This window comes from Bos mutus, chromosome 24, assembly GCF_027580195.1.
Source record: "Bos mutus isolate GX-2022 chromosome 24, NWIPB_WYAK_1.1, whole genome shotgun sequence".
NCBI lineage: Eukaryota > Metazoa > Chordata > Mammalia > Artiodactyla > Bovidae > Bos > Bos mutus.
In genome coordinates this window covers 21,779,439-21,802,350 of record NC_091640.1, presented here as the reverse complement: position 1 = coordinate 21,802,350, position 22,912 = coordinate 21,779,439, and the positions used below count along the sequence as shown (strand labels likewise).

The window sequence follows — 22,912 nt, the reverse complement described above, 5'->3', positions numbered from 1 at the left end:
CATGAAAGTTGGACCGTGGAGAAAGCTGAGCGTCGAAGAATTGATGCTTTTGAACTGTGGTGCTGGAGAAGACTCTTGAGAGTCCCCTGGACTGTAAGGAGATCAAATCAGTCAATCCTAAAGGAAATAAGTCCTGAATATTCATTGGAAGGACTGATGCTGAAGCTGAAACTCCAATACTTTGGCCACCTGATATGAAGAACTGACTCACTGGAAAAGACCTTGATACTGGGAAAAATTGAAGACAGGAGGAGAAGGGGATGACAGAGGATGAGATGGTTGGATGGCATCACTGACTCAATAAACATGAATTTGAGCAAGCTCTGGGAGTTGGTGATGGACAGGGAGGCCTGGTGTGCTGCAGTCCATGGGGTCACAAAGAGTCAGACATGACTAAGCAACTGAACTGAACTGAGTAACTGAACAACAACACTGTGCTCAGCCATAGGTAATAAGTTGTGATTGAGCTAAGCCATTCATGACTTATCTGTTTCCCTTTGCCATGAACTCACTTTGCCCTGCTAGAGATGGTCATATGATTCAGTTCATGGTCAGTGAGATAGAAGGGAAAGTAGTCTCGTTTATTTTTCAGGGATATAAAGGAAAGTGTCTTTCAAAAAGTTTATCTAACTCATATAAGCTGTCAGATGTATTAGCATAAAGTTGTTCATAATATTCCCTTAATATACTGTCTACAGGATCAGTAGTGATGTCCCCTTTTTCATTCCTGTAATTGGTAGTCTTGTTTATTTTTCCATATATGTGTTACTTGAAGTTTATCAATTTTATTAATCTTTCAGGAAAACAACTTTTGGCTTTGTTTGTTTTCTCTATTATTTTGTTTTTTATTTCATGGGGGTCTTCTTTTTCAATAAGTTTTAAAATAAGTTAAAAGACAGTAAAATTAGTTCTGCTTTTAGCAGATAGCTTTAGGATTTTTAATACATGTATAAATTATGAAACTATCACCAAAATCATAATATAGGATAGTTTTATCATTCCATAAATCTCCCTCAAGATGTACTTACAACTTTTCTACTCCATAGCCCATGGCAACCACTGGTTTGCATGTGTGAATGCTAAGTTGACTCAGTCATGTCTGACTCTGTGTGATCCTATGGACTGTAGCCCACCAGGCTCCTCTATCCATAGGGTTCTCCAGGCAAGAATACTGGAGTGGGTTGCCATGCCCTCCTCAAGAACCACTGGTTTATTATCCATCAAAATAGTTTTGACTTTTACAGAGTGTGATATAAGTGGAATCATAAAGTATTTAAGCTTTTACAAAACTTTCATTAAGTATAATAACTTTGAGATTCATCTATGTTGTTGTTACCTGTCTCAATTGTTCATTTCATTTTATTGCTGCATATTGCTGAGTATTGAGCTTCCCTGGTGGCTCAGACGGTAAAGCATCTGCCTGCAATGCAGGAGACCTGGGTTCAATCCCTGGGTTGGGAAGATCTCCTGGAGAAGGAAATGGCAACCCACTCCAGTATTCTTGCCTGGAGAATCCCACGGACGGAGGAGCATGGTAGGCTACAGTCCATGGGGTCACAAAGAGTCGGACATGACTGAGTGACTTCACTTTATTGCTGAGTAGGATTTTACTGTAGGTATCGTTTGTTTATCCAGTTAAGCACTGAAGGACTTTTGGGTTAATTCCATATTTGGGCAATTTTAAATACAGTTTCCCTAGTAGCTCAGATGGTAAAGAATCTGTCTGCAATGCGGGAGACCTGGCTTTGATCCCTGGGTCAGGAAGATCCCCTAGAGAAGGGAATGGCTACCCACTCCAATATTCTTGCCTGGAGAATTCCATGGACAGAAGAGCCTGGGGTTGCATGGGGTTACAGTCCATGGAGTTGCAAAAGAGTTGGACACGACTGAGCAACTAACACACGTGCACACTATAAATATTAATGGACAGGTTTTGTGATCATAAGTTTTTATCTCTCTGGAGTAAATATCTAGAAGTGGAATTGCTGGGTCATATAATTTTATGGACTGAAAGTTTGTGCCCACTTCCCAAACTCACTACCTGAGGCCCTAACTCACAGTGTAATAGTATTTGAAGCTGGGCACTTTGGGAGGTAATTAAGTTATATACAGTCATGAGAGTGGGAGTAGTTCCTTTATAAAAGAGACACACGGCGCTGCTTCCTCTGTTTCTCTACCATGTGAGGACAAGGGATAACGATGGCTATCTGCAAGCCTGGAAGAGAGCCCCCACCTGGAAACCAAATTCAATTCAGTTCAGTGTCTCAGTCGTGTCCTACTTTTTGCGACCCCATGGACTGCAGCATGCCAGGCCTCCCTGTCCATCACCAACTCCTGGAGCTTGCTCAAACTAATGTCCATCAAGTTGGTGATGCCATCCAACTATCTCATCCTCTGTCATCCCCTTCTCCTCCTGCCTTCAGTCATTTGCAGCATCAGGGTCTTTTCCAATGAGTCAGTTCTTCGCATCAGGTGGCCAAAGTATTGGAGTTTCAGCTTCAGCATCAGTCCTTCCAATGAATATTCAGGACTTATTTCCTTTAGGATTGACTGATTTGATCTCCTTACAGTCCAGGGGACTCTCAAGAGTCTTCTCCAACACCACAGTTCAAAAGCATCAATTCTTTGGTGCTCAGCTTTCTTTATAGTCCAACTCTCACATCCGTACATGACTACTGGAAAATCATAACTTTGACTAGGTGGACCTTTGTCGGCAAAGGAATGTCTCTGCTTTTTAATATGCTGTCTAGGTTTGTCATAGCTTTTCTTCCAAGGAGAAAGCATCTTTTCATTTCATGGCTGCAGTCACCATCTGCAATGATTTTGGAGCCCAAGATAATGAAGTCTGTCACTGTTTCCATTGTTTCCCCATCCATTTGCCATGAAGTGATGGGACCAGAGTCTATGATTTTAGTTTTTTGAATGTGGAGTTTTAAGCCAACTTCTTCACTCTTCTCTTTCACTTTCATCAAGAGGCTCTTTAGTGCCTCTTCACTTTCTACCATAAGGGTGGTATCGTCTGCATATCTGAGGTTATTGATATTTCTCCCATCAATCTTGATCCCCGCTTGTGCTTCATCCAGCCTGGCATTTTGCATGATGTACTCTGCATAAAAGTTAATAAGCAGGGTGACAGGGAACCAGATTAGCTGACACCTTTACCTTGGACTTTCCAAATTCCAGAACTGTAAGAACAAATTTGTTATTTAAGGCACTAGTGTATAATATTTTGTTATAGCAGCTGGAGCTAATATATATGATTTTTTTAGTTTGAATAAATTGAATTTTTAATTAAAAAAAGAAATATTGAACTAAAACCAACATTTGGTACATAAAGAATGAATCTGGAAAATCATGACTAAAAATTATATCTCTATATCTTCTTTTAATAGAATGTTTGACAGAGAAAAAGGTTTAATTTTGATGAACTCCAATTTATCCATTTTTAAATTTTATTCCTTGGGACTTCCCTGGTGGTCCAGTGGCTGTCTCCGAGCTCTCAATGCAGGGAGCCTGGGTTTGATCCCTGGTCGGGGAACTAGATCCGTTGTGCCACAGCTAAGAGTTCGCATGCTGCAACTAAAGACTCCACACGTCCCAAGAAGATCAAAGATCCTGTGTGCCACGACCAAGACCCAGTACAGTCAAATACATACATATTTTAAAAATAAATAAAAGCAGTGGGATTGGCACCAAGCTTCTGGGACCAAAGCTCGTCTGAGCAGAATGAAGTGTTCCCCTCTCTCTCAAAGTGCCTGCCCCATGTCCTGTGTCTTTGCTGTGCTGCTATCACTCCACTGTCACAGGGAGAGGAGTTGAATGAAGAAAAAAAGATATGGAACTTCCCTTATGCTCTCTGACCCTTAAGAACCCCTTTCCCATCCCTTGGGCTTCTCTGTGGGCACTTCTGGGTTTCAGGCTTCCTTTGAGTCTAGGCCAGGTGATACCAAAAAGGAAAGAAGGGGTAAAATTCAGTGGAACTTGAAATTCTAGTCTTCTTCCCCAGTCTGCTTTCTATTATTCACTTTGAGGAGTCCTCAGGGAGCTACTCTGTGATCTTTGTCCAGGATTATCTGGGACTTTGGCCACCTGATGGGAAGAGCCAACTCATTGGAAAAGACCCTGATGCTCGGAAGACTGAAGGCAAAAGGATAAAGGGGTGGCAGAGGATGAGATGGTTAGATAGCATCACTGACTCAGTGGACTTGAATCTGAGTAAACTCTGGCAGATAGTGGAGGACAGAGGAGCCTGGTGTGCTATATAGTCCAGGGAGTAGCAAAGAGTCAGACACAACTGAGCGACTGGACAACTGTGGGACTCTCTCGGGAACGAGATGAGGTTGGAGTATGCTTACTCCATCTTGCCTAGAACCAGAGCCTCTGTTTTTTACTTTTATCATTCTCTCTCTTCTACTTATTTGGTTTTAAATTGATCTTCTGGTTTTTACCCTGACAGTCTTTTGTCTCTTCTAGTGTAAGTATATGAAAAGTGGTACCTTAGGGCTTGCTGCTGCTGCTGCTAAGTCGCTTCAGTCATGTCCGACTCTGTGCGACCCCATCGACGGCAGCCCAACAGGCTCCTCCATCCCTGGGATTCTCCAGGCAAGAACACTGCAGTGGGTTGCCATTTCCTTCTCCAATGCATGAAAGTGAAAAGTGAAAGTGAAGTCGCTCAGTCATGTCCAACTCCTAGCGACCCCATGGACTGCAGCCTACCAGGCTCCTCTGTCCATGGGATTTTCCAGGCAAGAATACTGGAGTGGGGTGCCATTGCCTTCTCCAACCTTAGGGCTTAGTCTTGCTTATCTGTAGTATTCTTAGCTCCTCCCTCCAACTGGGTCAGCTGCATCCTCCAGCTCTTGCAGCACTGCCTGCTATCATAACCAGTCACAAGAACATCTGGAGACTGAAAAGTATCATCTCTTTTTTATGTCTCTTTTTTTAGAAGAAAGCAAACTTTTCCAGAAGCCAGGCAGCAGGCTCTCCCTAATGTCTCACTGGCCTAAATTGAGTGATATGCCAGTGCCTAAATCAAAACTGGGCTTCCCTGGTAGCTCAGTGGTAAAGAATTCACCTGCCAATGCAAAAGATGCAGGTTTGACCCCTGGATTGGGAAGATCCCCTGAAGAAGGAAATGGCAACCCACTCCAGTATTCTTCCCTGGGAAATCCCAGGGACAGAGGAGCTTGGTGGGCTACAGTCCATTGGGTCACTAAGAGTTGGACATGACTTGGGGACTGAACAACAACAACAAAATCAAAATTACTTGCAGGTGGAATGCAATTATCATTATTGGCCTATACTAATCATTTGTGGTTGAATGACTATCAAGAAATCAAACTAAAACCACCTGGGTTGCAAGGCTGCTAAAAGTCAATGAATCAAAAACAATGTTTAATGGACTAATTCAGTTCTGATGTGGCTTCACTGACATGTCCAAGTGGAGATATTCTACCTACAATCCTGACAAGTCCTTCTTCAATAGACTGGAGCGAGCAGACCTATATAGGAAAAGATGGTAGATGTCTATCCAGCTGATCATTAGCTCTGACAGTAGAGTTCCTTGTTTTAGCTGCCACCCCATGTCATTATAGACTTTGAATAAAATCAGTCCCCCATCTGAAGACAAACAAGTTAATCATAGCCAATCTTCAAATTCAAACTTGAGTAAGATTTAGAGATCCAGATAATAAAACATATCCATGAGGTTAAAATGTCAGGAACCAATAAAGTAAATAATTAGCATGTGCTGAGTCACTTCAGTGTGTCCTACTCTTTTCAACCCTGTGGACTGTAGCCCACCAGGCTCCTCTGTCCATGGGATTCTTCAGGCAAGAATACTGGAGTGGGTTGCCATGCCCTCCACCGGGGGATCTTTCTGACCCAGGGATTGAACCCGCGTCTCCGGCATCTCCTGCCTTGCAGGCGGATTCTTCACCCACTGAGCCACCTGGGAAGCCCAAATGATTAGCATATAATAATAATTATAGTTATTTAACATATAGCTTTATAAAAGGAAGCATGTTGAATCCAAGATAGAAATTATAAAACAATATTATTTACTAGCCATCCAGGACTTATTGCTTATATAATCCATTCAGATCTTCTAGAACTGGGAATTCCCTGGTACTCCAGTGGTTAGGGCTCTGCACAGGTTCGATCCCTGGTCAAGGGAACTAGGATCCTACATGCCACACAGAGTTGTCAAAAAAGTAAAAATAAATCTTTTGGACTGCTGGAACAATCCCATCATGGCCTGTCCTAAGTGTTAGTGGCAAAGAGAATATTCTTTTTCAGTCTCTTCACCTAACACCTGTCTGGATTTTGTCTTCCAGATGATCTGCTTTTTGACAATCTACAGTGTTTCTTCTTTTTTTTTTTTTTTTTGGTAAACTGTAAATGTTATTAGGGAAGAATTATAGAAAAGTCTTTTCCCTTTTGTTTCCTCCAATGTTCCTGTGGTAAAATAAACATGAAGTTTACCATTTTAACCATTTTTAAGTGTATAGTTCAGTGGCATTAAATATGTTCATAATGCTGTACAACCATGACAATTATCCATTTCCAGAACTTTTCATCACCCCGAACAGAAACTCTGTACCCATTAAAAACTCCTCAATCCTCTTCCCCCCAAGTCCTGGTAATCACTATTCTATGAGTTTGCCTATTCTAGATACCTCATATAAGTAACATTATACAATATTCATCTTTATTTATCCGGCTTATTTCATTCACTGTGTTTTCAAGGTTCAGCACTGTTGCAGCATGTACAAATTTCTTCCACTACCCCAAAGCAGGGAGCTTCTGTGAAATCTTTTGGAAGCTTATTTGGTGTACTGTGCTCAGTCACACATTGAGCGACCAACCCCATGTAGCCCACCAGGCTCCTCTGTCCATGGAATTCTCCAGGGAAGAATACTGCAGTGGGTAGCCATTCCCTTCTCCAGATCATCTTCCCCATCTAGGGATTGAACCCGGGTTTCCTGCATTACAGGCAAATTCTTTACTACTGAGCCACCAGGGATACATGAACTCAATCAAGATAAAGCACAGATGCTCACAGACATAGTTCAAGGCTATGGCAGCTTGATTCTGAGATGCTGAGTAGAGTTCCACAGAAGGGGCTTGGCGGTGCCAGTCTCGCTGTTCAGGATGCATGCTGTCTCCATGTGAGTAAAAATCACTCAGTTGTGTCCAACTCTTTGTTACCCCATGGACTACACAGTCCATGGAATTCTCCAGGCCAGAATACTGGAGTGGGTGGCCTTTCCCTTCTCCAGGAGATCTTCCCAACCCAGGGATCAAACCCAAGTCTCCCACATTGCAGGCGAATTCTTTACCAGCCACCAGAAAACAGGTAGTAACATAGGTCTTTCATAAAACTGAAGTGATATAAAGTGAACTTTCAAAACACAGAGGCCACCATTACTTGTTTTTACTAATTGAAATAAATCTGAGGAGGATTTTTACTTTCAAGGAAAAAGGCAGTGATAGCTTTCAGCATTTGCTTTGCCACAAGTAGCCCAAGCAGCGAGAGTGGCACCGCGAAGCTCCTTCCTGGAGAACGACCCTCAGCATCTCCGCATCAAGCTACTGTAACTTTGAACTGTATCTAAGGTAACCGCTTCTTGGCTTTACACCATTTCAGCCTATGAAAGTTTTCAGAGGAGCACTCTTCTTTCAGATAGCGGGAGAAACCTGTACTGATGTAGGTCTTTTGTATAAAGTGAAGTAATGTAAAGTGAACTTTTGAAAAGTGGGGGATACTTGTGTCAGAATTTCATTGCTTTTTAAGGCTAAATAATATTCCACTGTATGTATATAGTATGCTTTTGCTTATCTGTTGATTTACTGACGAACACTTGGGTTGCTTCCCCTTTTTGGCTATTGTGAATGATGCTGCTATGAACGTAAGTGTACAAATATCTGTTTGAGTCCATGCTTTCAACTCTTTGGGGTCTCTATTAGGAGTGGAATTGCCAGATCATATGGTAATTCTATGTTTAGTTTTTTGAGGAAACACTAAGCTGTTTTCCACAGTGGCTGTACCAGTTTACATTCCCATCAACGATGCTCCAGGATTCCAATTTCTCTACATTTTTGCCAACACTTGTTATTTTTTTGTATTTTTAATCAGCCATCATGATGGGTATGAGGTGGTATCTCACTGAGGCTTTGATTTGCATTTCCCAAAAGATGAGCGATACTGAACATCTTTTCCAGTTCTTATTGGTCATTTATATATCTTCTTTGGAGAAATGTCTATTCATGTCTTTTGCCCATTTTTGAAATGGTTATTTTCTTTTTCTGTTGAGTTGTAGGAGTTCTTCATACATTCTGGATATTAATCCTTTATCAGATATATGATTTTCAAATATTTTCATTCCACAAATATTTGAGTGCCTATTATGGGCCATGCATTCTGTCTGACACTTGAGAAACACCAGTGACTGTAGCTCATGTTCTCAAGAAATGTAAAATAGTGAAGTCAATACAGTAGATATAGTATCCATTTAGTGGATAAAAGGCTATCACGTTGCAAAAAAAAAAAAAAAAATGAAGCTTATCTTTTATAGATGATGTTTTTGCTTCCTGAATCCCCACCCCACTGGGTAGGGAGTGTGATGGTGAAAGAGTTGAATTAAATTATTCAGTCCATTTTAAATTCAACTCCCTCACATGGCCATTTCTCCCTCTGCCCTTCTCCGCCATCTGGAGGTCTGTGGAGAGGTGGTGCTGTGGGTTGGGTCTCAGGTGGCCTTGCTGTCCTCCTCATCTTCTCTGGCTTCTGTTCTGGGCAGCTGGTCTGCTGTGGTGCTTGTTCATCTAACCTGCAGGAGCAAGTGCTCTGTTCCTCAGGCCAGGCAGGAGGCCAGTACCCCTTCCTTGGTGGTGTGCCTTCACTTGCGTCCTAGCCGCCCCTCTAAGGAGTGGCTCAGACTTACAGCTCTGGGTACAGGTTCCACAAAGTTACTTTGTGATCTCAGCTCTCCTGGTGATTCGATCAGCTAATTTCCAAGGTCCCCATCAGGCATGGGGAATGGTAACACATCTTCTGAATCACGTGGTAGCTGGCAGAGACCCTTTGCTAAGTCTGTACTGCCATTTCACAGTGTTCCAACCTTGGAGCACAGGAGGTCTGTAGGCAGTCGTCTTCCCAGTGCGCTCAGTGACAAGACCAGCTTCCTCCCCTTTCCAGCTCTCTCCCAGCCCCCTCCAGCACTGCTGCAGAGGTGAACCATCATCTGTGTCTGACCTTTGTCTCACCATTCCCAAGATCAGAAGGGCTTTTACTTTTTCTTTCCTTTGCTCTCACAACTTTCTTTCTTCTCAAAGTATCATTCACTCTCCTCTGCCTTGGGCTATATTTGCAGTTTGATATTTTACTTTAAAACATTTTATTGATGTATAGTTGATTTACAATGTTGTCTTAGTTCCAGGTGGACAGCAAAGTGAATCAGTTATACATTTATCTACTCCTTTTTAGATTCTTTTCCCATATAGGTCATTACAGAGTGATGAGTGGAGTTCCCTGTGCTATACAGTAGGCCCTTATTAGTTATGTTTTATTAGTATATAAAGTGTATATGTCAATCCCAATCTCCCGATTTATCCCTCCCTTCCTTTTTCCCCAGCAACCATGTTTGTTTTCTACATCTGTGACTCTGTTTTGTAAATAAGTTCATTTGTACCATTTGTTTAGACTCTACAACATAAGTGACATCATGTACCTGGTTTTCTCTGACTTCACTCAGTATGACAGTCTCTAGGTCTGTCCTTGTCGCTGCAAATGGCACCGTTGTTCTTTTTTTATGGCTGAGTGCATTTTTTTTTTTTTTTAAAGGGTTTTTTTGGCTGTGTTGGATCTTTCTTGCTGCTCGCAGGTGTTCTCTAGTTGCAGAAAGCGGGAGCTGCTCTCTAGTTGGGGTGCGTGGGCTTCTTACTGCAGTGGTTTCTCTATTTGCAGAGCGGGGGCTCCAGGCACTCGGGCCTCAGCTGTGCTGCATGGGCTCATTAGCTGTGGTTTGCAGGCTCTAAAGCGTGGGCTTAGCAGTTGTGGCAAAAGGGCTTAGTTGCTCCATGGCATGTGGGGTCTTCCCAGAGTCTGGATTGAATCTGTGTCCCCTGCATTGGTAGGTGGATTCTTAACCACCAGACCACCAGGGAAGCCCCTGAGTGCATTTCAATATTTTAAAAATATTTTATTTCATGTGATAAATGTGATGCCAGAGTGAGAACAGATTGCTATGAAATCAACAGAAGGGTGTGGAGGTGGTCCCAACCAGCTCTTAAGGCGTCACAGCTTCCTGGAAGAAGTGGCATCTGAGCTAAAATCTGAAGAACATAAAGGAGTTAGATAAAGTGTAGAGGCTGGATAAGAGTTTAAAACGAATACATACAAAGGCCCAGAGGTAAGAGAAAGACTTCTAATCCAAAATGTGTTTGACATATTACCCAGCAATCTCACTGCTGGGCATACAAACCAAGGAAACCAGAATTGAAAGAGCACGAGTACCCCAGTGTTCATCACAGCACTGTTTATAATATCCAGGACATGGAAGCAGCCTAGATGTCCATCAGCAGATGAATGGATAAGAAAGCTGTGGTACATATACACAATGGAGTATTACTCAACTATTAAAAAGAATGCATTTGAATCAGTTCTAATGAAGTGGATGAAACTGGAGCATATTATACACAGTGAAGTAAGTCAGAAAGAAAAACACCAGACACGTGTACCCCAATGTTCATCGCAGCCCTGTTTATAATAGCCAGGACATGGAAGCAACCTGGATGTCCATCAGCAGATGAATGGATAAGAAAGCTGTGGTACATATACACAATGGAGTATTACTCAGCCATTAAAAAGAATACATTTGAATCAGTTCTAATGAGGTGAATGAAACTGGAGCATATTATACAGAGTGAAGTAAGCCAGAAAGAAAAACACCAATACAGTATACTAACGCATATATATGGAATTTAGAAAGATGCTAACAATAACCCTGTGTACGAGACAGCAAAAGAGACACTGATGTATGGAACAGTCTTATGGACTCTGTTGCAGAGGGAGAGGGTGGGAAGATTTGGAAGAATGGCATTGAAACATGTATAATATCATGTATGAAACGAGTTGCCAGTCCAGGTTCGATGCACAATACTGGATGCTTGGGGCTAGTGCACTGGGACGACCCAGAGGGATGGTATGGGGAAGGAGGAGGGAGGAGGGTTCAGGATGGGGAACACATGTATACCTGTGGCAGATTCATTTTGATATTTGGTAAAACTAATACAATTTGTAAAGTTTAAAAATAAAATAAAATTAAAAAAAGAAAGAAAGAAAAACACCAATATAGTATCAGTTCAGTTCAGTCACTCAGTTGTGTCTGACTCTTTGCAACCCCATGAATCGCAGCACGCCAGGCCTCCCTGTCCATCACCAATATCCGGAGTTCAGTCAGACTCACGTCCATCGAGTCGGTGATGCCATCCAGCCATCTCATCCTCTGTTGTCCCCTTCTCCTCCTGCCCACAATCCCTCCCAGCATCAGAGTCTTTTCCAGTGAGTCAACTCTTCACATGAGATGGCCAAAGTACTGGAGTTTCAGCTTTAGCATCATTCCTTCCAAAGAAATCCCAGGGCTGATCTCCTTCAGAATGGACTGGTTGGATCTCCTTGCAGTCCAAGGGACTCTCAAGAGTCTTCTCCAACACCACAGTTCAAAAGCATCAATTCTTTGGCGCTCAGCTTTCTTCACAGTCCAACTCTCACATCCATACATGACCACAGGAAAAACCATAGCCTTAACTAGACGGACCTTTGTTGGTACAGTAATGTTTTTGCTTTTGAATATGCTATCTAGGTTGGACATAACTTTCCTTCCAAGGAGTAAGCATCTTTTAATTTCATGGCTGCAGTCACCATCTGCAGTGATTTTGGAGCCCCCAAAAATAAAGTCTGCCACTGTTTCCACTGTTTCCCCATCTATTTCCCATGAAGTGGTGGGACCAGATGCCATGATCTTCGTTTTCTGAATGTTGAGCTTTAAGCCAACTTTTTCACTCTCCACTTTCACTTTCATCAAGAGGCTTTTTAGTTCCAATACAGTATATTAACGCATATATATGGAATTTAGAAAGATGGTAATGATGACCCTATATGCAAGACAGCAAAAGAGACACAGATTTAAAGAACAGACTTTTGGACTCTGTGGGAGAAGGCGAGGGTGGGATGATTTGAGAGAATAGCATTGAAACATGTACATTATCATATGTGAAATAGATCGCCAGTACAGGTTCGATGCATGAGACAGGGTGCTCAGGGCTGGTGCACTGGCATGACCCTGAGGGATGGGATGGGGAGGGAGGTGGGAGGTGGTTCAGGATGGGGGACACATGTACACCCATGGCTGATTCATGTCAATGCATGGCAAAAACCACTACAATATTGTAAAGTAATTAGCCTCCAATTAAAATAAATAATTTAAAAAATGTGTTTGGCATAGAGAATTAAAGATGTAATAACAGGAGAGAGAGAGAAAGCAGAAATGATAAGCGGTGGTCAGATCATGATGAGCCTCAAACACTTTGTTTAGGAGTTCTGACTTTATAATAAAGCAATGAGATGCTTGTGTTTTAGGCAAAAAAGGGACATAAGTTTATATTTTAGAAAGATCACTGTGGCTGAAAGAGATGAATGCACGTGAAGGAGACAAAGCTAAGGGCCATTTTGTTCCCTGTGACTCAGGGATTAGCCACCATCTTGACTTTTTCATTCAGCATGCTTTCAATGTTGAAGAGATGGATCCAGAAGGGAGGCAAAAGGATGAAGAAATAAGAGAAAATGACTGATGGCAGCCCACATCCTTCAGAGGTGGGGAGGAAAGGTGAGGGGCCAGAGAAGAGAGCACACCCTCCTTCATTCTGAAAGAAGGGGAGAGGAGACGATGAGGGAGATGCAGCTAAGCTGACAACCTTGATGGGCTCCTCACTTTTTTTTTTTTTTTTTTAGTGAAGAAGGCAAAATCATAGCCATGTGCTCAGGAAAAGTTAAGTGGCCAAGGAGGAGTATGGCGGACACTGTTTCAACACAATTGGTTCCCAATCCCCAGCTACCATGCTATCTTCCCGCTTGTCCGACTCTGCTACCCATGGACTGCAGCAACCGCCAGGCCTCCCTGTCCATCATCAACTCCCAGAGCTTGCTCAAACTCATGTCCACTGAGTTGGTGATGCCATCCATCTCATCCTCTATAGTCCCCTTCTCCTCCTGCCTTCTATCTTCTCCCAGCTTCAGGGTCTTTTCCAATGAGTTGCCTCTTTGCATCAGTTGGCCAAAGTATTGGAGCTTCAACCCTAGGGGTTGAAAATACTTGCTTTACCAGACATACTTGCAACAGGGGAACATAGGTGGAATTTTGTTGGGGCTTCTTAGAAAGCTAATTTTTTTCTAGTAATGGAGATGGCAATGGGTGGAGCACCCTTTCCTCTTTCTCCCTGACTTGACTCCAGATGCCACTCCAGACCTGGGACAGCACTCCCTCTTATCTGAGAAAGTAAACATGAAGGAAAGGCCAAAGTGCAGAGACAGCAGCCAGAGAAGTCATTGTTCAGTGGCTGACTGACAGCCAGCAGCAGCTTGCCTCCAGATTTCTGGTTGCGGACTCTAATTTGTTTAAGCCACCAAAAGATTTGCTGGATTTTGTATCCAACATTCCTGGTACAGAAGGTTTCAAGGTTAGTGGCAAACATCTGAGCTGGTCACTGAAGAGAATTGGAGAGGAGAAGGAGGAACATAGGATTATAGATAATAATGAAGGCTCAGATGAAGTGAAATTATTCTAAAAACATCCAATTTCATTTTGGAGTGCTTACTATCTGTGGGAATTAATCAGTTTGATGGGGATGCTAGTAATTTTTTAAATCAAATTTAGCTCAAGTCATATTAATTCTCTGGTTAGATAAACTAGCACCTCCTACTTATTAGGAGACCTAAATAGGAGCAAGATAACTCAAAGAACCCAGTGACACCCTTTAAAGATTCATTATTCTAAGAGGATATGATTCACTTTACTTTTCTGGTGGAAAAGTTCATATTATTCACAATGAAAAGAAGGTAATCTTGCAAAGCTTATGGCATAACTAAGTGAAGAAGGACACTTCCCTCAGAATACTTGGTTTAGATTCTGTCCTTTTATTCACATAGTACTCTATGAGTACTATGAGTACTTCCTATGAGTACTATTCACAAAAAACTTTTTATGATTAAGCAGTAACTGACAATATATATATCTTTTGCTGCTTTAATAGATGGCTTGTTCCTCTCTTTAATTACAAAAAGCATGAGACCCAAATAAAAAGATTCCTATGTTTTTAATTAATGAAAATATACAAACTCAGTATTTATGTATATTTACTAGAGCTACAAAGTATGACCCTAACAGAAAATTCTAAAATTAAAATTTATATTCACCTCTCCCTTAGAATCTTATTTATCAATGTTCTAACTAAGCAGAGCAGGTACTCCCACATTTGTTTCCAGAGTTACTCCAAGCACTAAACATGGCTGGATTTTCTGATAATGAAACGTTTATACTTCATGAGGAACAAAGAAGTTCCCCATGAGCACTCTCTTCCCTTCTCCTTCCAAAGACTCATTTTTCATGGTTGTCTCCATAGTTGGTAACTGTGGCACCATGGGAGACACAATAATCCACATATTTTTAAAAAATCTATTTATTTATATTTGGCTGTGTTGGGTCATAGCTGTGGCACATGGGCTTAGTTGCCCTGGCAGCGTGTGGCATGTGGGATACTGGTAGCTCCCCAACCAGGGATTAAACCCACATCCTCTGCATTGGAAGGTGGATTCTTAACCACTGGACCATCAGGGAAGTCCCAGTCCATGTATTCTTGTAATATATATAGAATTCTATCAAGAATCCCTGGAAAGGGGGACATTATCTTATATATTGTCAGAATAATAATATAAAACCATATCTGTCATTTAAACAAGAGACTCTGATTGAATTAAATGTGGTATATCTCAATGGCCTCTTTAAATTGAACTTTAGTGATTTCCTCATTTGTATAAGAATATCAAAATCCAAGGTCTTACAACATGATAAATTGTCTAGAAACTCATCTTACTAAGAATGATGAGAAGGGCCCAGAAAAGGTTGTCCTGTGATGCCTGAAACACATTCACAGCTGATTCAGGCAAGAACAGAGGTCATGAAGAACTCTGCAGGAGAGCCATCAGCTGTTAACAGTTCCCATTTCCAGGTGTGCACGTCAGCCTTGTTGGGACCGTCTTTTCTTCATCTTTCTTTTTTATGTTAAGGTGATCATCAACTTTATATAAGCACACACAGAAAACTGTTCATTATTAGAACACTCCGTCTATGGGGTCGCGCAGAGTCGGACACGACTGATACGACTTAGCAGCAGCAGCAGCATTATGGTTATGTCACTCCCTGAAGACATGTAGCGCTATCTTAATACTTTCACTGAGATATTTCCAATATAAATTGTAAAGGAGATAATTATTTTTTTCTACACAAGAAAAATATTTAATTCTACACTATTATTTTTTTCTAATCATGTATTCTGAGGGAAGTGTCCTTCTTCATTTGGTTGTGCCATAGACTTTGCAAGATTACATTCTCTCCATTGTAAATAATTGGAACTTCTCTACCCAACAGTGATGTGAATTATCTTAGAATAACAAATCCTTGAAGGGTGTCACTGGATACTGAGTTGCTGCTGCTGCTGCTGCTGCTAAGTCGCTTCAGTCCTGTCCAACTCTGTGCGACCCCATAGATGGCAGCCCACCAGGCTCCACCGTCCCTGGGATTCTCCAGGCAAGAACACTGGAGTGGGTTGCCATTTCCTTCTCCAATGCATGAAAGTGAAAAGTGAAAGTGAAGTTGTTCAGTCGTGTCCAACTCTTAGTGACCCCATGGACTGCAGCCTACCAGGCTCCTCCATCCATGGGATTTTCCAGGCAAGAGTACTGGAGTGGGGTGCCACTGCCTTCTCCAGGATACTGAGTTATCTTGTACTTAATTAGGTCTCCTAATAAGTAGGAGGTGCTAGTTTATCTAACCAGAGAATTAATATGACTTGGGCTAAACTTGATTAAAAATTAGCATATTAGCACCCCTTAGTATCATAAACAGTATGTAGGCTCTTTATATATCAACTATACCTCAATTTGGCCACCTCATGCGAAGAGTTGACTCATTGGAAAAGACTGATGCTGGGAGGGATTGGGGGCAGGAGGAGAAGAGGACGACAGAGGATGAGATGGCTGGATGGCATCACTGACTCGATGGACGTGAGTCTGAGTGAACTCCTGGAGTTGGCAATGGACAGGGAGGCCTGGTGTGCTGCGATTCATGGGGTCGCTAAGAGTCAGACACGACTGAGTGATTGAACTGAATTGAACTGATACCTCAATTTAAAAAATGCAAACAAAACAGTTTGTAGGTTCTTGTGAATTTTCTTAAGAGATGATTAAAGTCCCTTTACTCACCTGCTTCCTAACAATGACCCTGGACATTTCAGCGTAGGTCTTGAGGTACATATTCTTTTTGGTCTCCTCGAGCCTGGCAGGCTATAGTCCATGGGGTCGCAGAGAGTCAGACATGACTGTTTAAGTAACTCAAAAACAGAAAATAAAATAGGACATTTATTTTATATTTTGGCTGCACAGTGTGGCTTGTGGGATTTTAATTCCCTGATCAGGATTGAAGCCAGGCCCATGACACTGAAAACGTGAATCCTAAACACTGACGGCCAGGAAATTCTTTTTAATCTTTGGTCTAACAACTCCAGTGTTCAAGTAATGAAATGGAGAATATCCACTTATATGCAAACTCACACATTCCTTCTCAGCAGGGAAAATGTACTTGTCTAAAAAGGAACATACTATTTTATTATTTGGGTTAATAATATAAACAGTCAAATGTGACTGAGAGTATCTTTTCAAAAGCTGCACTAGAGATGGAGGAGAAAGGGAGAACAGAGGATGAGATGGTTGGATGCATCACCTGCTTGATGGACATGAATCTGAGCAAACTCCAGGAGTTGGTGATGGACAGGGAAGCCTGGCATGCTGTAGTCCATGGGGCCAAAAAGAGTTGGACACGACTGAGCAAATGAACTGAACTGAACTGAGGGATGGAACTCTATAGCTTTAGAATCTCAAACATCTGAATTGACCCTGTACTGAAAAGCAGAGAAGTAAACATTGCTGGCAGAAAATATTCCACATTCTCTCCTGTGGCTTTAATAACCTTGGAACGGAAACCAGTGCCCACCGAAACTACCGATTTATACTAAAGGAGTATAGGTGCCTTGCGCCTTCTCCCTCAGAGAAAAATTTCTCAATAAATGCTTCGATTCCCTCACAACTCGTATGGGACTTTTTCTCCAGCAAGTTTCTTCCTATGTCTGAAAAGATTCGAGCTCTGACTAAAGGATTTCCACATTCATGACATTTGAAGCGTTTCTTCCCAGTATGGATTCTTCGATGCTGAATTAGGACTGTACTTTGGCTGAAAGACTCTGCACACATGTCACATGTATAATGTTAAGGACTGAGCTCTGACTAAAGGCTTTCCCACATTCATGACATTTGAAGGGTTTTTCCCCAGTATGGATTCTTCGATGCTGAATCAGGACTGTACTTCAGCTGAAAGACGTTGCACACACTTCACATGTATAAGGTTTCTCTCCACTGTAGATTCTCTGATGTAGATTAAGGGCTGAGCTCTGACTGAAGACTTTGCCACATTCCTCACACTTGTGTTGTATTTTTCAAGGACAGTTTCCCTGTCTTCTTTCAAACTTTCTGTCTTGTTCACATGTTCTTCTAAACGTGAAATTCTGGGGAGCATTCACTTGAAGAGTGTTAGAAACTTTGTAATGCAGTTCTTTGCCTGAAGTCTTTTGTCTTAAAGCAGATTTCACATTTTTAGTTCTGGTGTCTCTATCTGAAATAGTACACATAAAAGAAAATGTAATCATTTCTTTGTTCAGAGGGAAGGAAAAGGAAATAGAATGATCTGAATGGAGCATAGATTATTTTTGAGAGAGCATGTTTGCAATATAACATCAATGTAGAGCATGGCACCGTGCATGCGTGCTCAGTCATATCTGACTCTTTGTGACCCCCAAGGACTGCAGCCCACCAGGCTCCTCTCTCCATGGGATTTCCCAGGCAAGGCTACTGGAGTGGGTAGCCATTTCCTTCTCCAGGGGATCTTCCCGGACCAGGGATGGAACCCCTGTCTCTTAGATCTCCTGCATTGGGAGGCAGATTCTTTACTATGGAGCCACCTGAGATTTTAGAGGATGGAGAAGGTAAGGCAGAAAACACTGAGAAGATCAAAGGCAAAAGAGATTTACATACTGATGAGGCAGTCAGTGATAAAGATGAAAAGCTCTGTGCAAAAGGTAGAATGGTGAGTAGGGATAAAAAGATCCTTTAGAGACCAAGGAAAGTCTGGAAGAAAAGAGAGGCCTAAAAGACAAGAAATTATTGGAGAACAGAGGAGCAACTGAAGGAGAGGAATTCAATATGGCAGTGGGTAGCAACAAGCAAGATTTAGTACAAGTATCAATAAACAGAAGTTAGAATGATAAATTAATCACATGATGGGGCCACAACCCCCCTCACCATTTCATCTGAAGGAGCACAGGCTCTTCAACGCCCACCGCAGCTGCTTTTCTGCGGGCTTGGGTTGGTGACATGGTATCTCCTGAGGGATTTCACAAGTTAGTAGTTTCTTTGCGAGCATGTCCTCATTTTGTCCAAAAAAGACCTAGAAACAGTTTGGTATTACTGAGGCTGAAGAAGGGAATCGGGGTGGGACTTGAGGGTAAAATAACAGAAGAAACTATCTTGGGACACCGGAAAGGGGAAGGAAAAAAGTAGAGGCACATCCTGATTTCGGGCACAGCCGGGTGTCCGTTCGCCACACTATACCCCGACTTGTGCCGAGTGGAGTACGTACGGTCTGGGAGCTCGCCCTCAGTGCCGGGCTTCTGACTGCGCCTCGCTCCGCCCTCCCACCGCCGCCTTCTCACGTGTTCAGCCTCCCCATCGAGATCCTTCTCCAGCTCCTCCAGCATTTCCACAGCATCCTCTCTGCTCTCTGGGCGTTACTCACGGCCTGCAGCTCCTCGGGCAGGATGGCCAGGAACTGCTCCAGGACCAGCAGCTCCAGGATCTGCTCCTTGCTGCGCACCTCGGGCCTCTGCCACTGACAGCAAAGCTCACGGAGCCGGCTCAGGGCCCAGAGAAGCTGCTCCAGTGGCGGCCGGAGGCCATATTACAGGCCTGCCTTCATTAACACAAGGCAGTCAGGGTCCCCTGGAGTTTTGACGACTCTCAATTTTGCAGACATCTGGATTGGGAATAGCGCGGGACCGCTAGGCTTTAATCTTCAAGGAGGTGAAACTCTCCTACGGACACTCCGTCAATATGATTCAAGAGACAAGTGGAAACAAGACAAACGCTTTTCAGAACATCACAGCTAAAGATTAGAAACGTTAAGATTGTACCAAAAGTATCCTTAATCTTAACAGAAGCCACGCTTTCAAAGAATACTTCCTTCTTTAAGAGAATCAAAGGACTCATAGGCATTCACTTTCATGAATACTTTGCAATTTATTCTGAAAATCATACCCAGGAGGCTGACTGCATATTACAGTAAGAGATCAGTCAGGGTTGCAAAGGAACTCCTGGAGAAGAGAAATAAGGGAAGCCTGAGGAAATTTATGACTCTGGGACAGGCTCAAAGGGCCAAATAATTATTTTTAGCCTGCTAAAGGAATAGACTCATGAGATTACTTTGCATGGATTTTTTTTTTCAATGTTACTAACTTTTAAAACAATGTTACTTTGGCATTAAAGGAATCATTCAGAGGAAAAAAGCATATTCCTCCATCTTAATGTATTTCCATATTTTCATGTTCATATCTACTGCTCATCTGTAATATGTCTTATTTACTTAATCTCTTTATTGTAGATTATTTCTAATTTTTACTATTATAAACAATGCTGGGAAGCACATTTTCAGAAAAATAGCCTATTTTCCAAAAAACATGCTAATTTTCAAATTATTTCCTTCAAAGATGTCCCAAGGACTTGACTCTTCAAAGGAAGAGTGGCAAAATATCTCACAATTTATTATCAAATAAATTACAGAAAACAATGCATCAAATCACAAGGTTGCCGGCAACATGGTGATGTATGCGGAGCAACAATTACTCCAAGTATCACTAGCTTGTTAGCAGAAGAGGGTGGGGAGACACTTTCCTTAGTAGTATTCTAGTATATGTATCACTAGTAACTGATGACTAATTAGAAATGTTATATGTGCCCCTATTTTTCTTTACCATTTTTTCCCCACTTCACCGAAAACTCTTCTAAGCACTCAAGATATGGCAGTCACCTGAACAAAGCCTGTTGTATGGCTACATAAAGCTTATACTCTAGCAGGAGAGAGACAAGGAGGTTACCAAATAAATGATACAACCTTACACCGTGAGATGCCCCACCACAAAGGGTAACAATGACATTCAGAGAATTTACTAGATGCCAAGCACTCATCTAATAAATCTTAACAAATACCAGTTCATTAAAATTCCCAGTGACTCGGTGGTAAAGAATCCAGTACCAATGCAGGAGACCTGGGTTCCATCCCTCCATTAGGAAGATCCCCTGGAGAATGAAATGGCAACCCATTCCAGTATTCTGGCCGGGAAAATCCCCTGGACAGAGGAGCCTGGCGGGCTACATTCTTGGGATTGCAAAAGAGTCGGAAACCACTTAGCAACTAAACAATAACTACAGTATTTAAATCCCCACAAAAGACCCGTAAGGTTCTTTTCATTTCCGTGCGGTAGATGAGGAACCTGCCAGGGCAAGTTCAAGTAGATAACAGAGACCAAAGCAAAGGAGCAGGGGTGGGGTCTGAGTTCAGGCCATCCACACTTTGTGCGGTGCTGCAGGGTCCAGAGCCGGTGGCCGGGGTCCTGGCGAAGAGAAGGAGCAGCAGACTCAGATGATACTAGGCCGGAACAGAATCGGGTCAAGACCTGAGCGACAGGAGGCATTACAGGCCACGTGTCAGGAGCCATCTAGGGGAAGGCCTTAAGCTTAAAGCATCCTCTGGAAGTCGAAGGCGTGGCCCCTGGGACGCACCCCGTGTCTCCCGCACTAGGAGCCGAATCTGTGCCAGATTCACAGTTGCTCTCAGTTCCACCCAGGAAACCAAACCCTCAGCACCGTGCGAGGGTCCCTAATGAACCCGGTGAAGGAGTCTTTGGGGCCTAGAAAAGAAAACAACAGTTTCAAAGGCCCTTGCTGAATCATCTAACTTAGGAGAAAACAAAACAGAACTTTAGGTCCCGCACTTTCACTTTTCACTTTCATGCATTGGAGAAGGAAATGGTAACCTACTCCAGTGTTCTTGCCTGGAGAATCCCAGGGACGGGGGAACCTGGTGGGCTGCCAGACGTCTATGGGGTCGCACAGAGTCGGGGACACGACTGAAGCGACTTAGCAGCAGCAGCAGCTGATGCTCCAGGCCCGTTGCATCTATCTGGGACTTATGACCCCCTGTCCAGAAACCTTCCACCCCCTACACCTGCCCAGAAGACTTATCACCCCCTGTCCGGAAACCTTCCACCCCCTCCCTACACCTGCCATAAGACTTATCACCCCCTGCCAAACTACTAATGCCATCTCAACTAAAGTATACCCAAAACATCCCGCCTGATTAACGTTTGCCTTATCGCTTACACAAACCTCCCTATAAATATGGAGCCTCCCGGATCCCTCTCCGTGCTCAGCCTGGTCTTAAGGCCGACTGTCGCCCCTCCTTGCCTGAATAAAGGTAACCTACTTCTGCTGAGGTCGTCTTCCCTTTTTCTGCCTGAACTATACCTTACACCTGGTCCCTGGAGGGCAGGCTGCGCCCAAAGCCCCAGATCCGAGGATCTTTTTCAAAGGGACTGACTCTCTCTTGGAAACAGCTCCTCTAATGAACCGGCTCCCGACGGTCCCCGGACACCTTCCTCCCCCATCCTGGATGGGGATCGACTCGGTGAGGTCACAAGAGGGGGATTCAGGGGGAAGGGGTGCGCGGGAAGGCGCGTAAGCGCGCGGGGGGTGATGAGAGGAGGTCTAGCTTTGGGGTCGGGGGTCGGGCGCCCCGGGGTGCCGGGGGAGGACAAGAAGAGGGGGAGCGCGGACGCGCGGTGAGAGGCCCAGAGGTGCGGGAACGTGGTGGGGGCCCCCGGGGAAGCGAGCGCGGCGTGAAGGAGTAGCCAGGGATACTGGGCTGTGAAGGGTATGAAGAGGGGGTGACTGGTTAGAGCGGGTGGGAGGGGTGGGGGGGGCTGTCTGAAGGTGGCGCCAAGGCCCGCGGGAGACCTTTTCCCGCCCCCTGGGTGATGGTCGCTTCTCCTCGAGCCCTCGAAGCGCGAAGAGACCTCAACTCTAACCTCTGGCCTGGGAAAGACTGCCCTGCGTTTTGGGGTAGAAGCCTGGGAAGCGCCAGACCGGTTGCTTCCGGTCCCCGGGGTGGACAGGGGGTGGAGATCGGGATGCGGAGTGGTTGCCATGGAGACAAGCCAAGGCCGCCGCCTCCGGCAGCCAGAGAGGAAAGAGCAAAACGCCCAGCTGGTGGGAACCCAGCTGCTGGGGACTCCCGTTCAAAGAAACCAGCATTATTACTTCTTAGAGTACTTTTACTTACATCATTTCCTTTGCTCTTCAATCACCCAGTAGGGTTATTCCCATTTTATAGTTTCTGCGAGTTGGCCAAGGTCACGGAGGAGACTCCTGTGCGTTACACCGCTATGCACAACTTTCTGTAACGCCATCTGCGCGCCT

The 22,912-nt window shown here is 43.5% G+C and overlaps 1 long non-coding RNA gene across 1 annotated transcript; it reads right to left on the bottom strand.

Annotated features, from left to right (window-relative positions):
• Positions 1–18,691: 18,691 nt before the first annotated feature.
• Positions 18,692–22,596, bottom strand: LOC138985439 (uncharacterized). Its single transcript, XR_011462499.1, has 3 exons — positions 22,522–22,596; positions 21,218–21,345; positions 18,692–21,111 (listed from the first exon to the last, which is right to left on the bottom strand). It is a non-coding gene; the product is annotated as an uncharacterized lncRNA (long non-coding RNA).
• Positions 22,597–22,912: the final 316 nt, after the last annotated feature.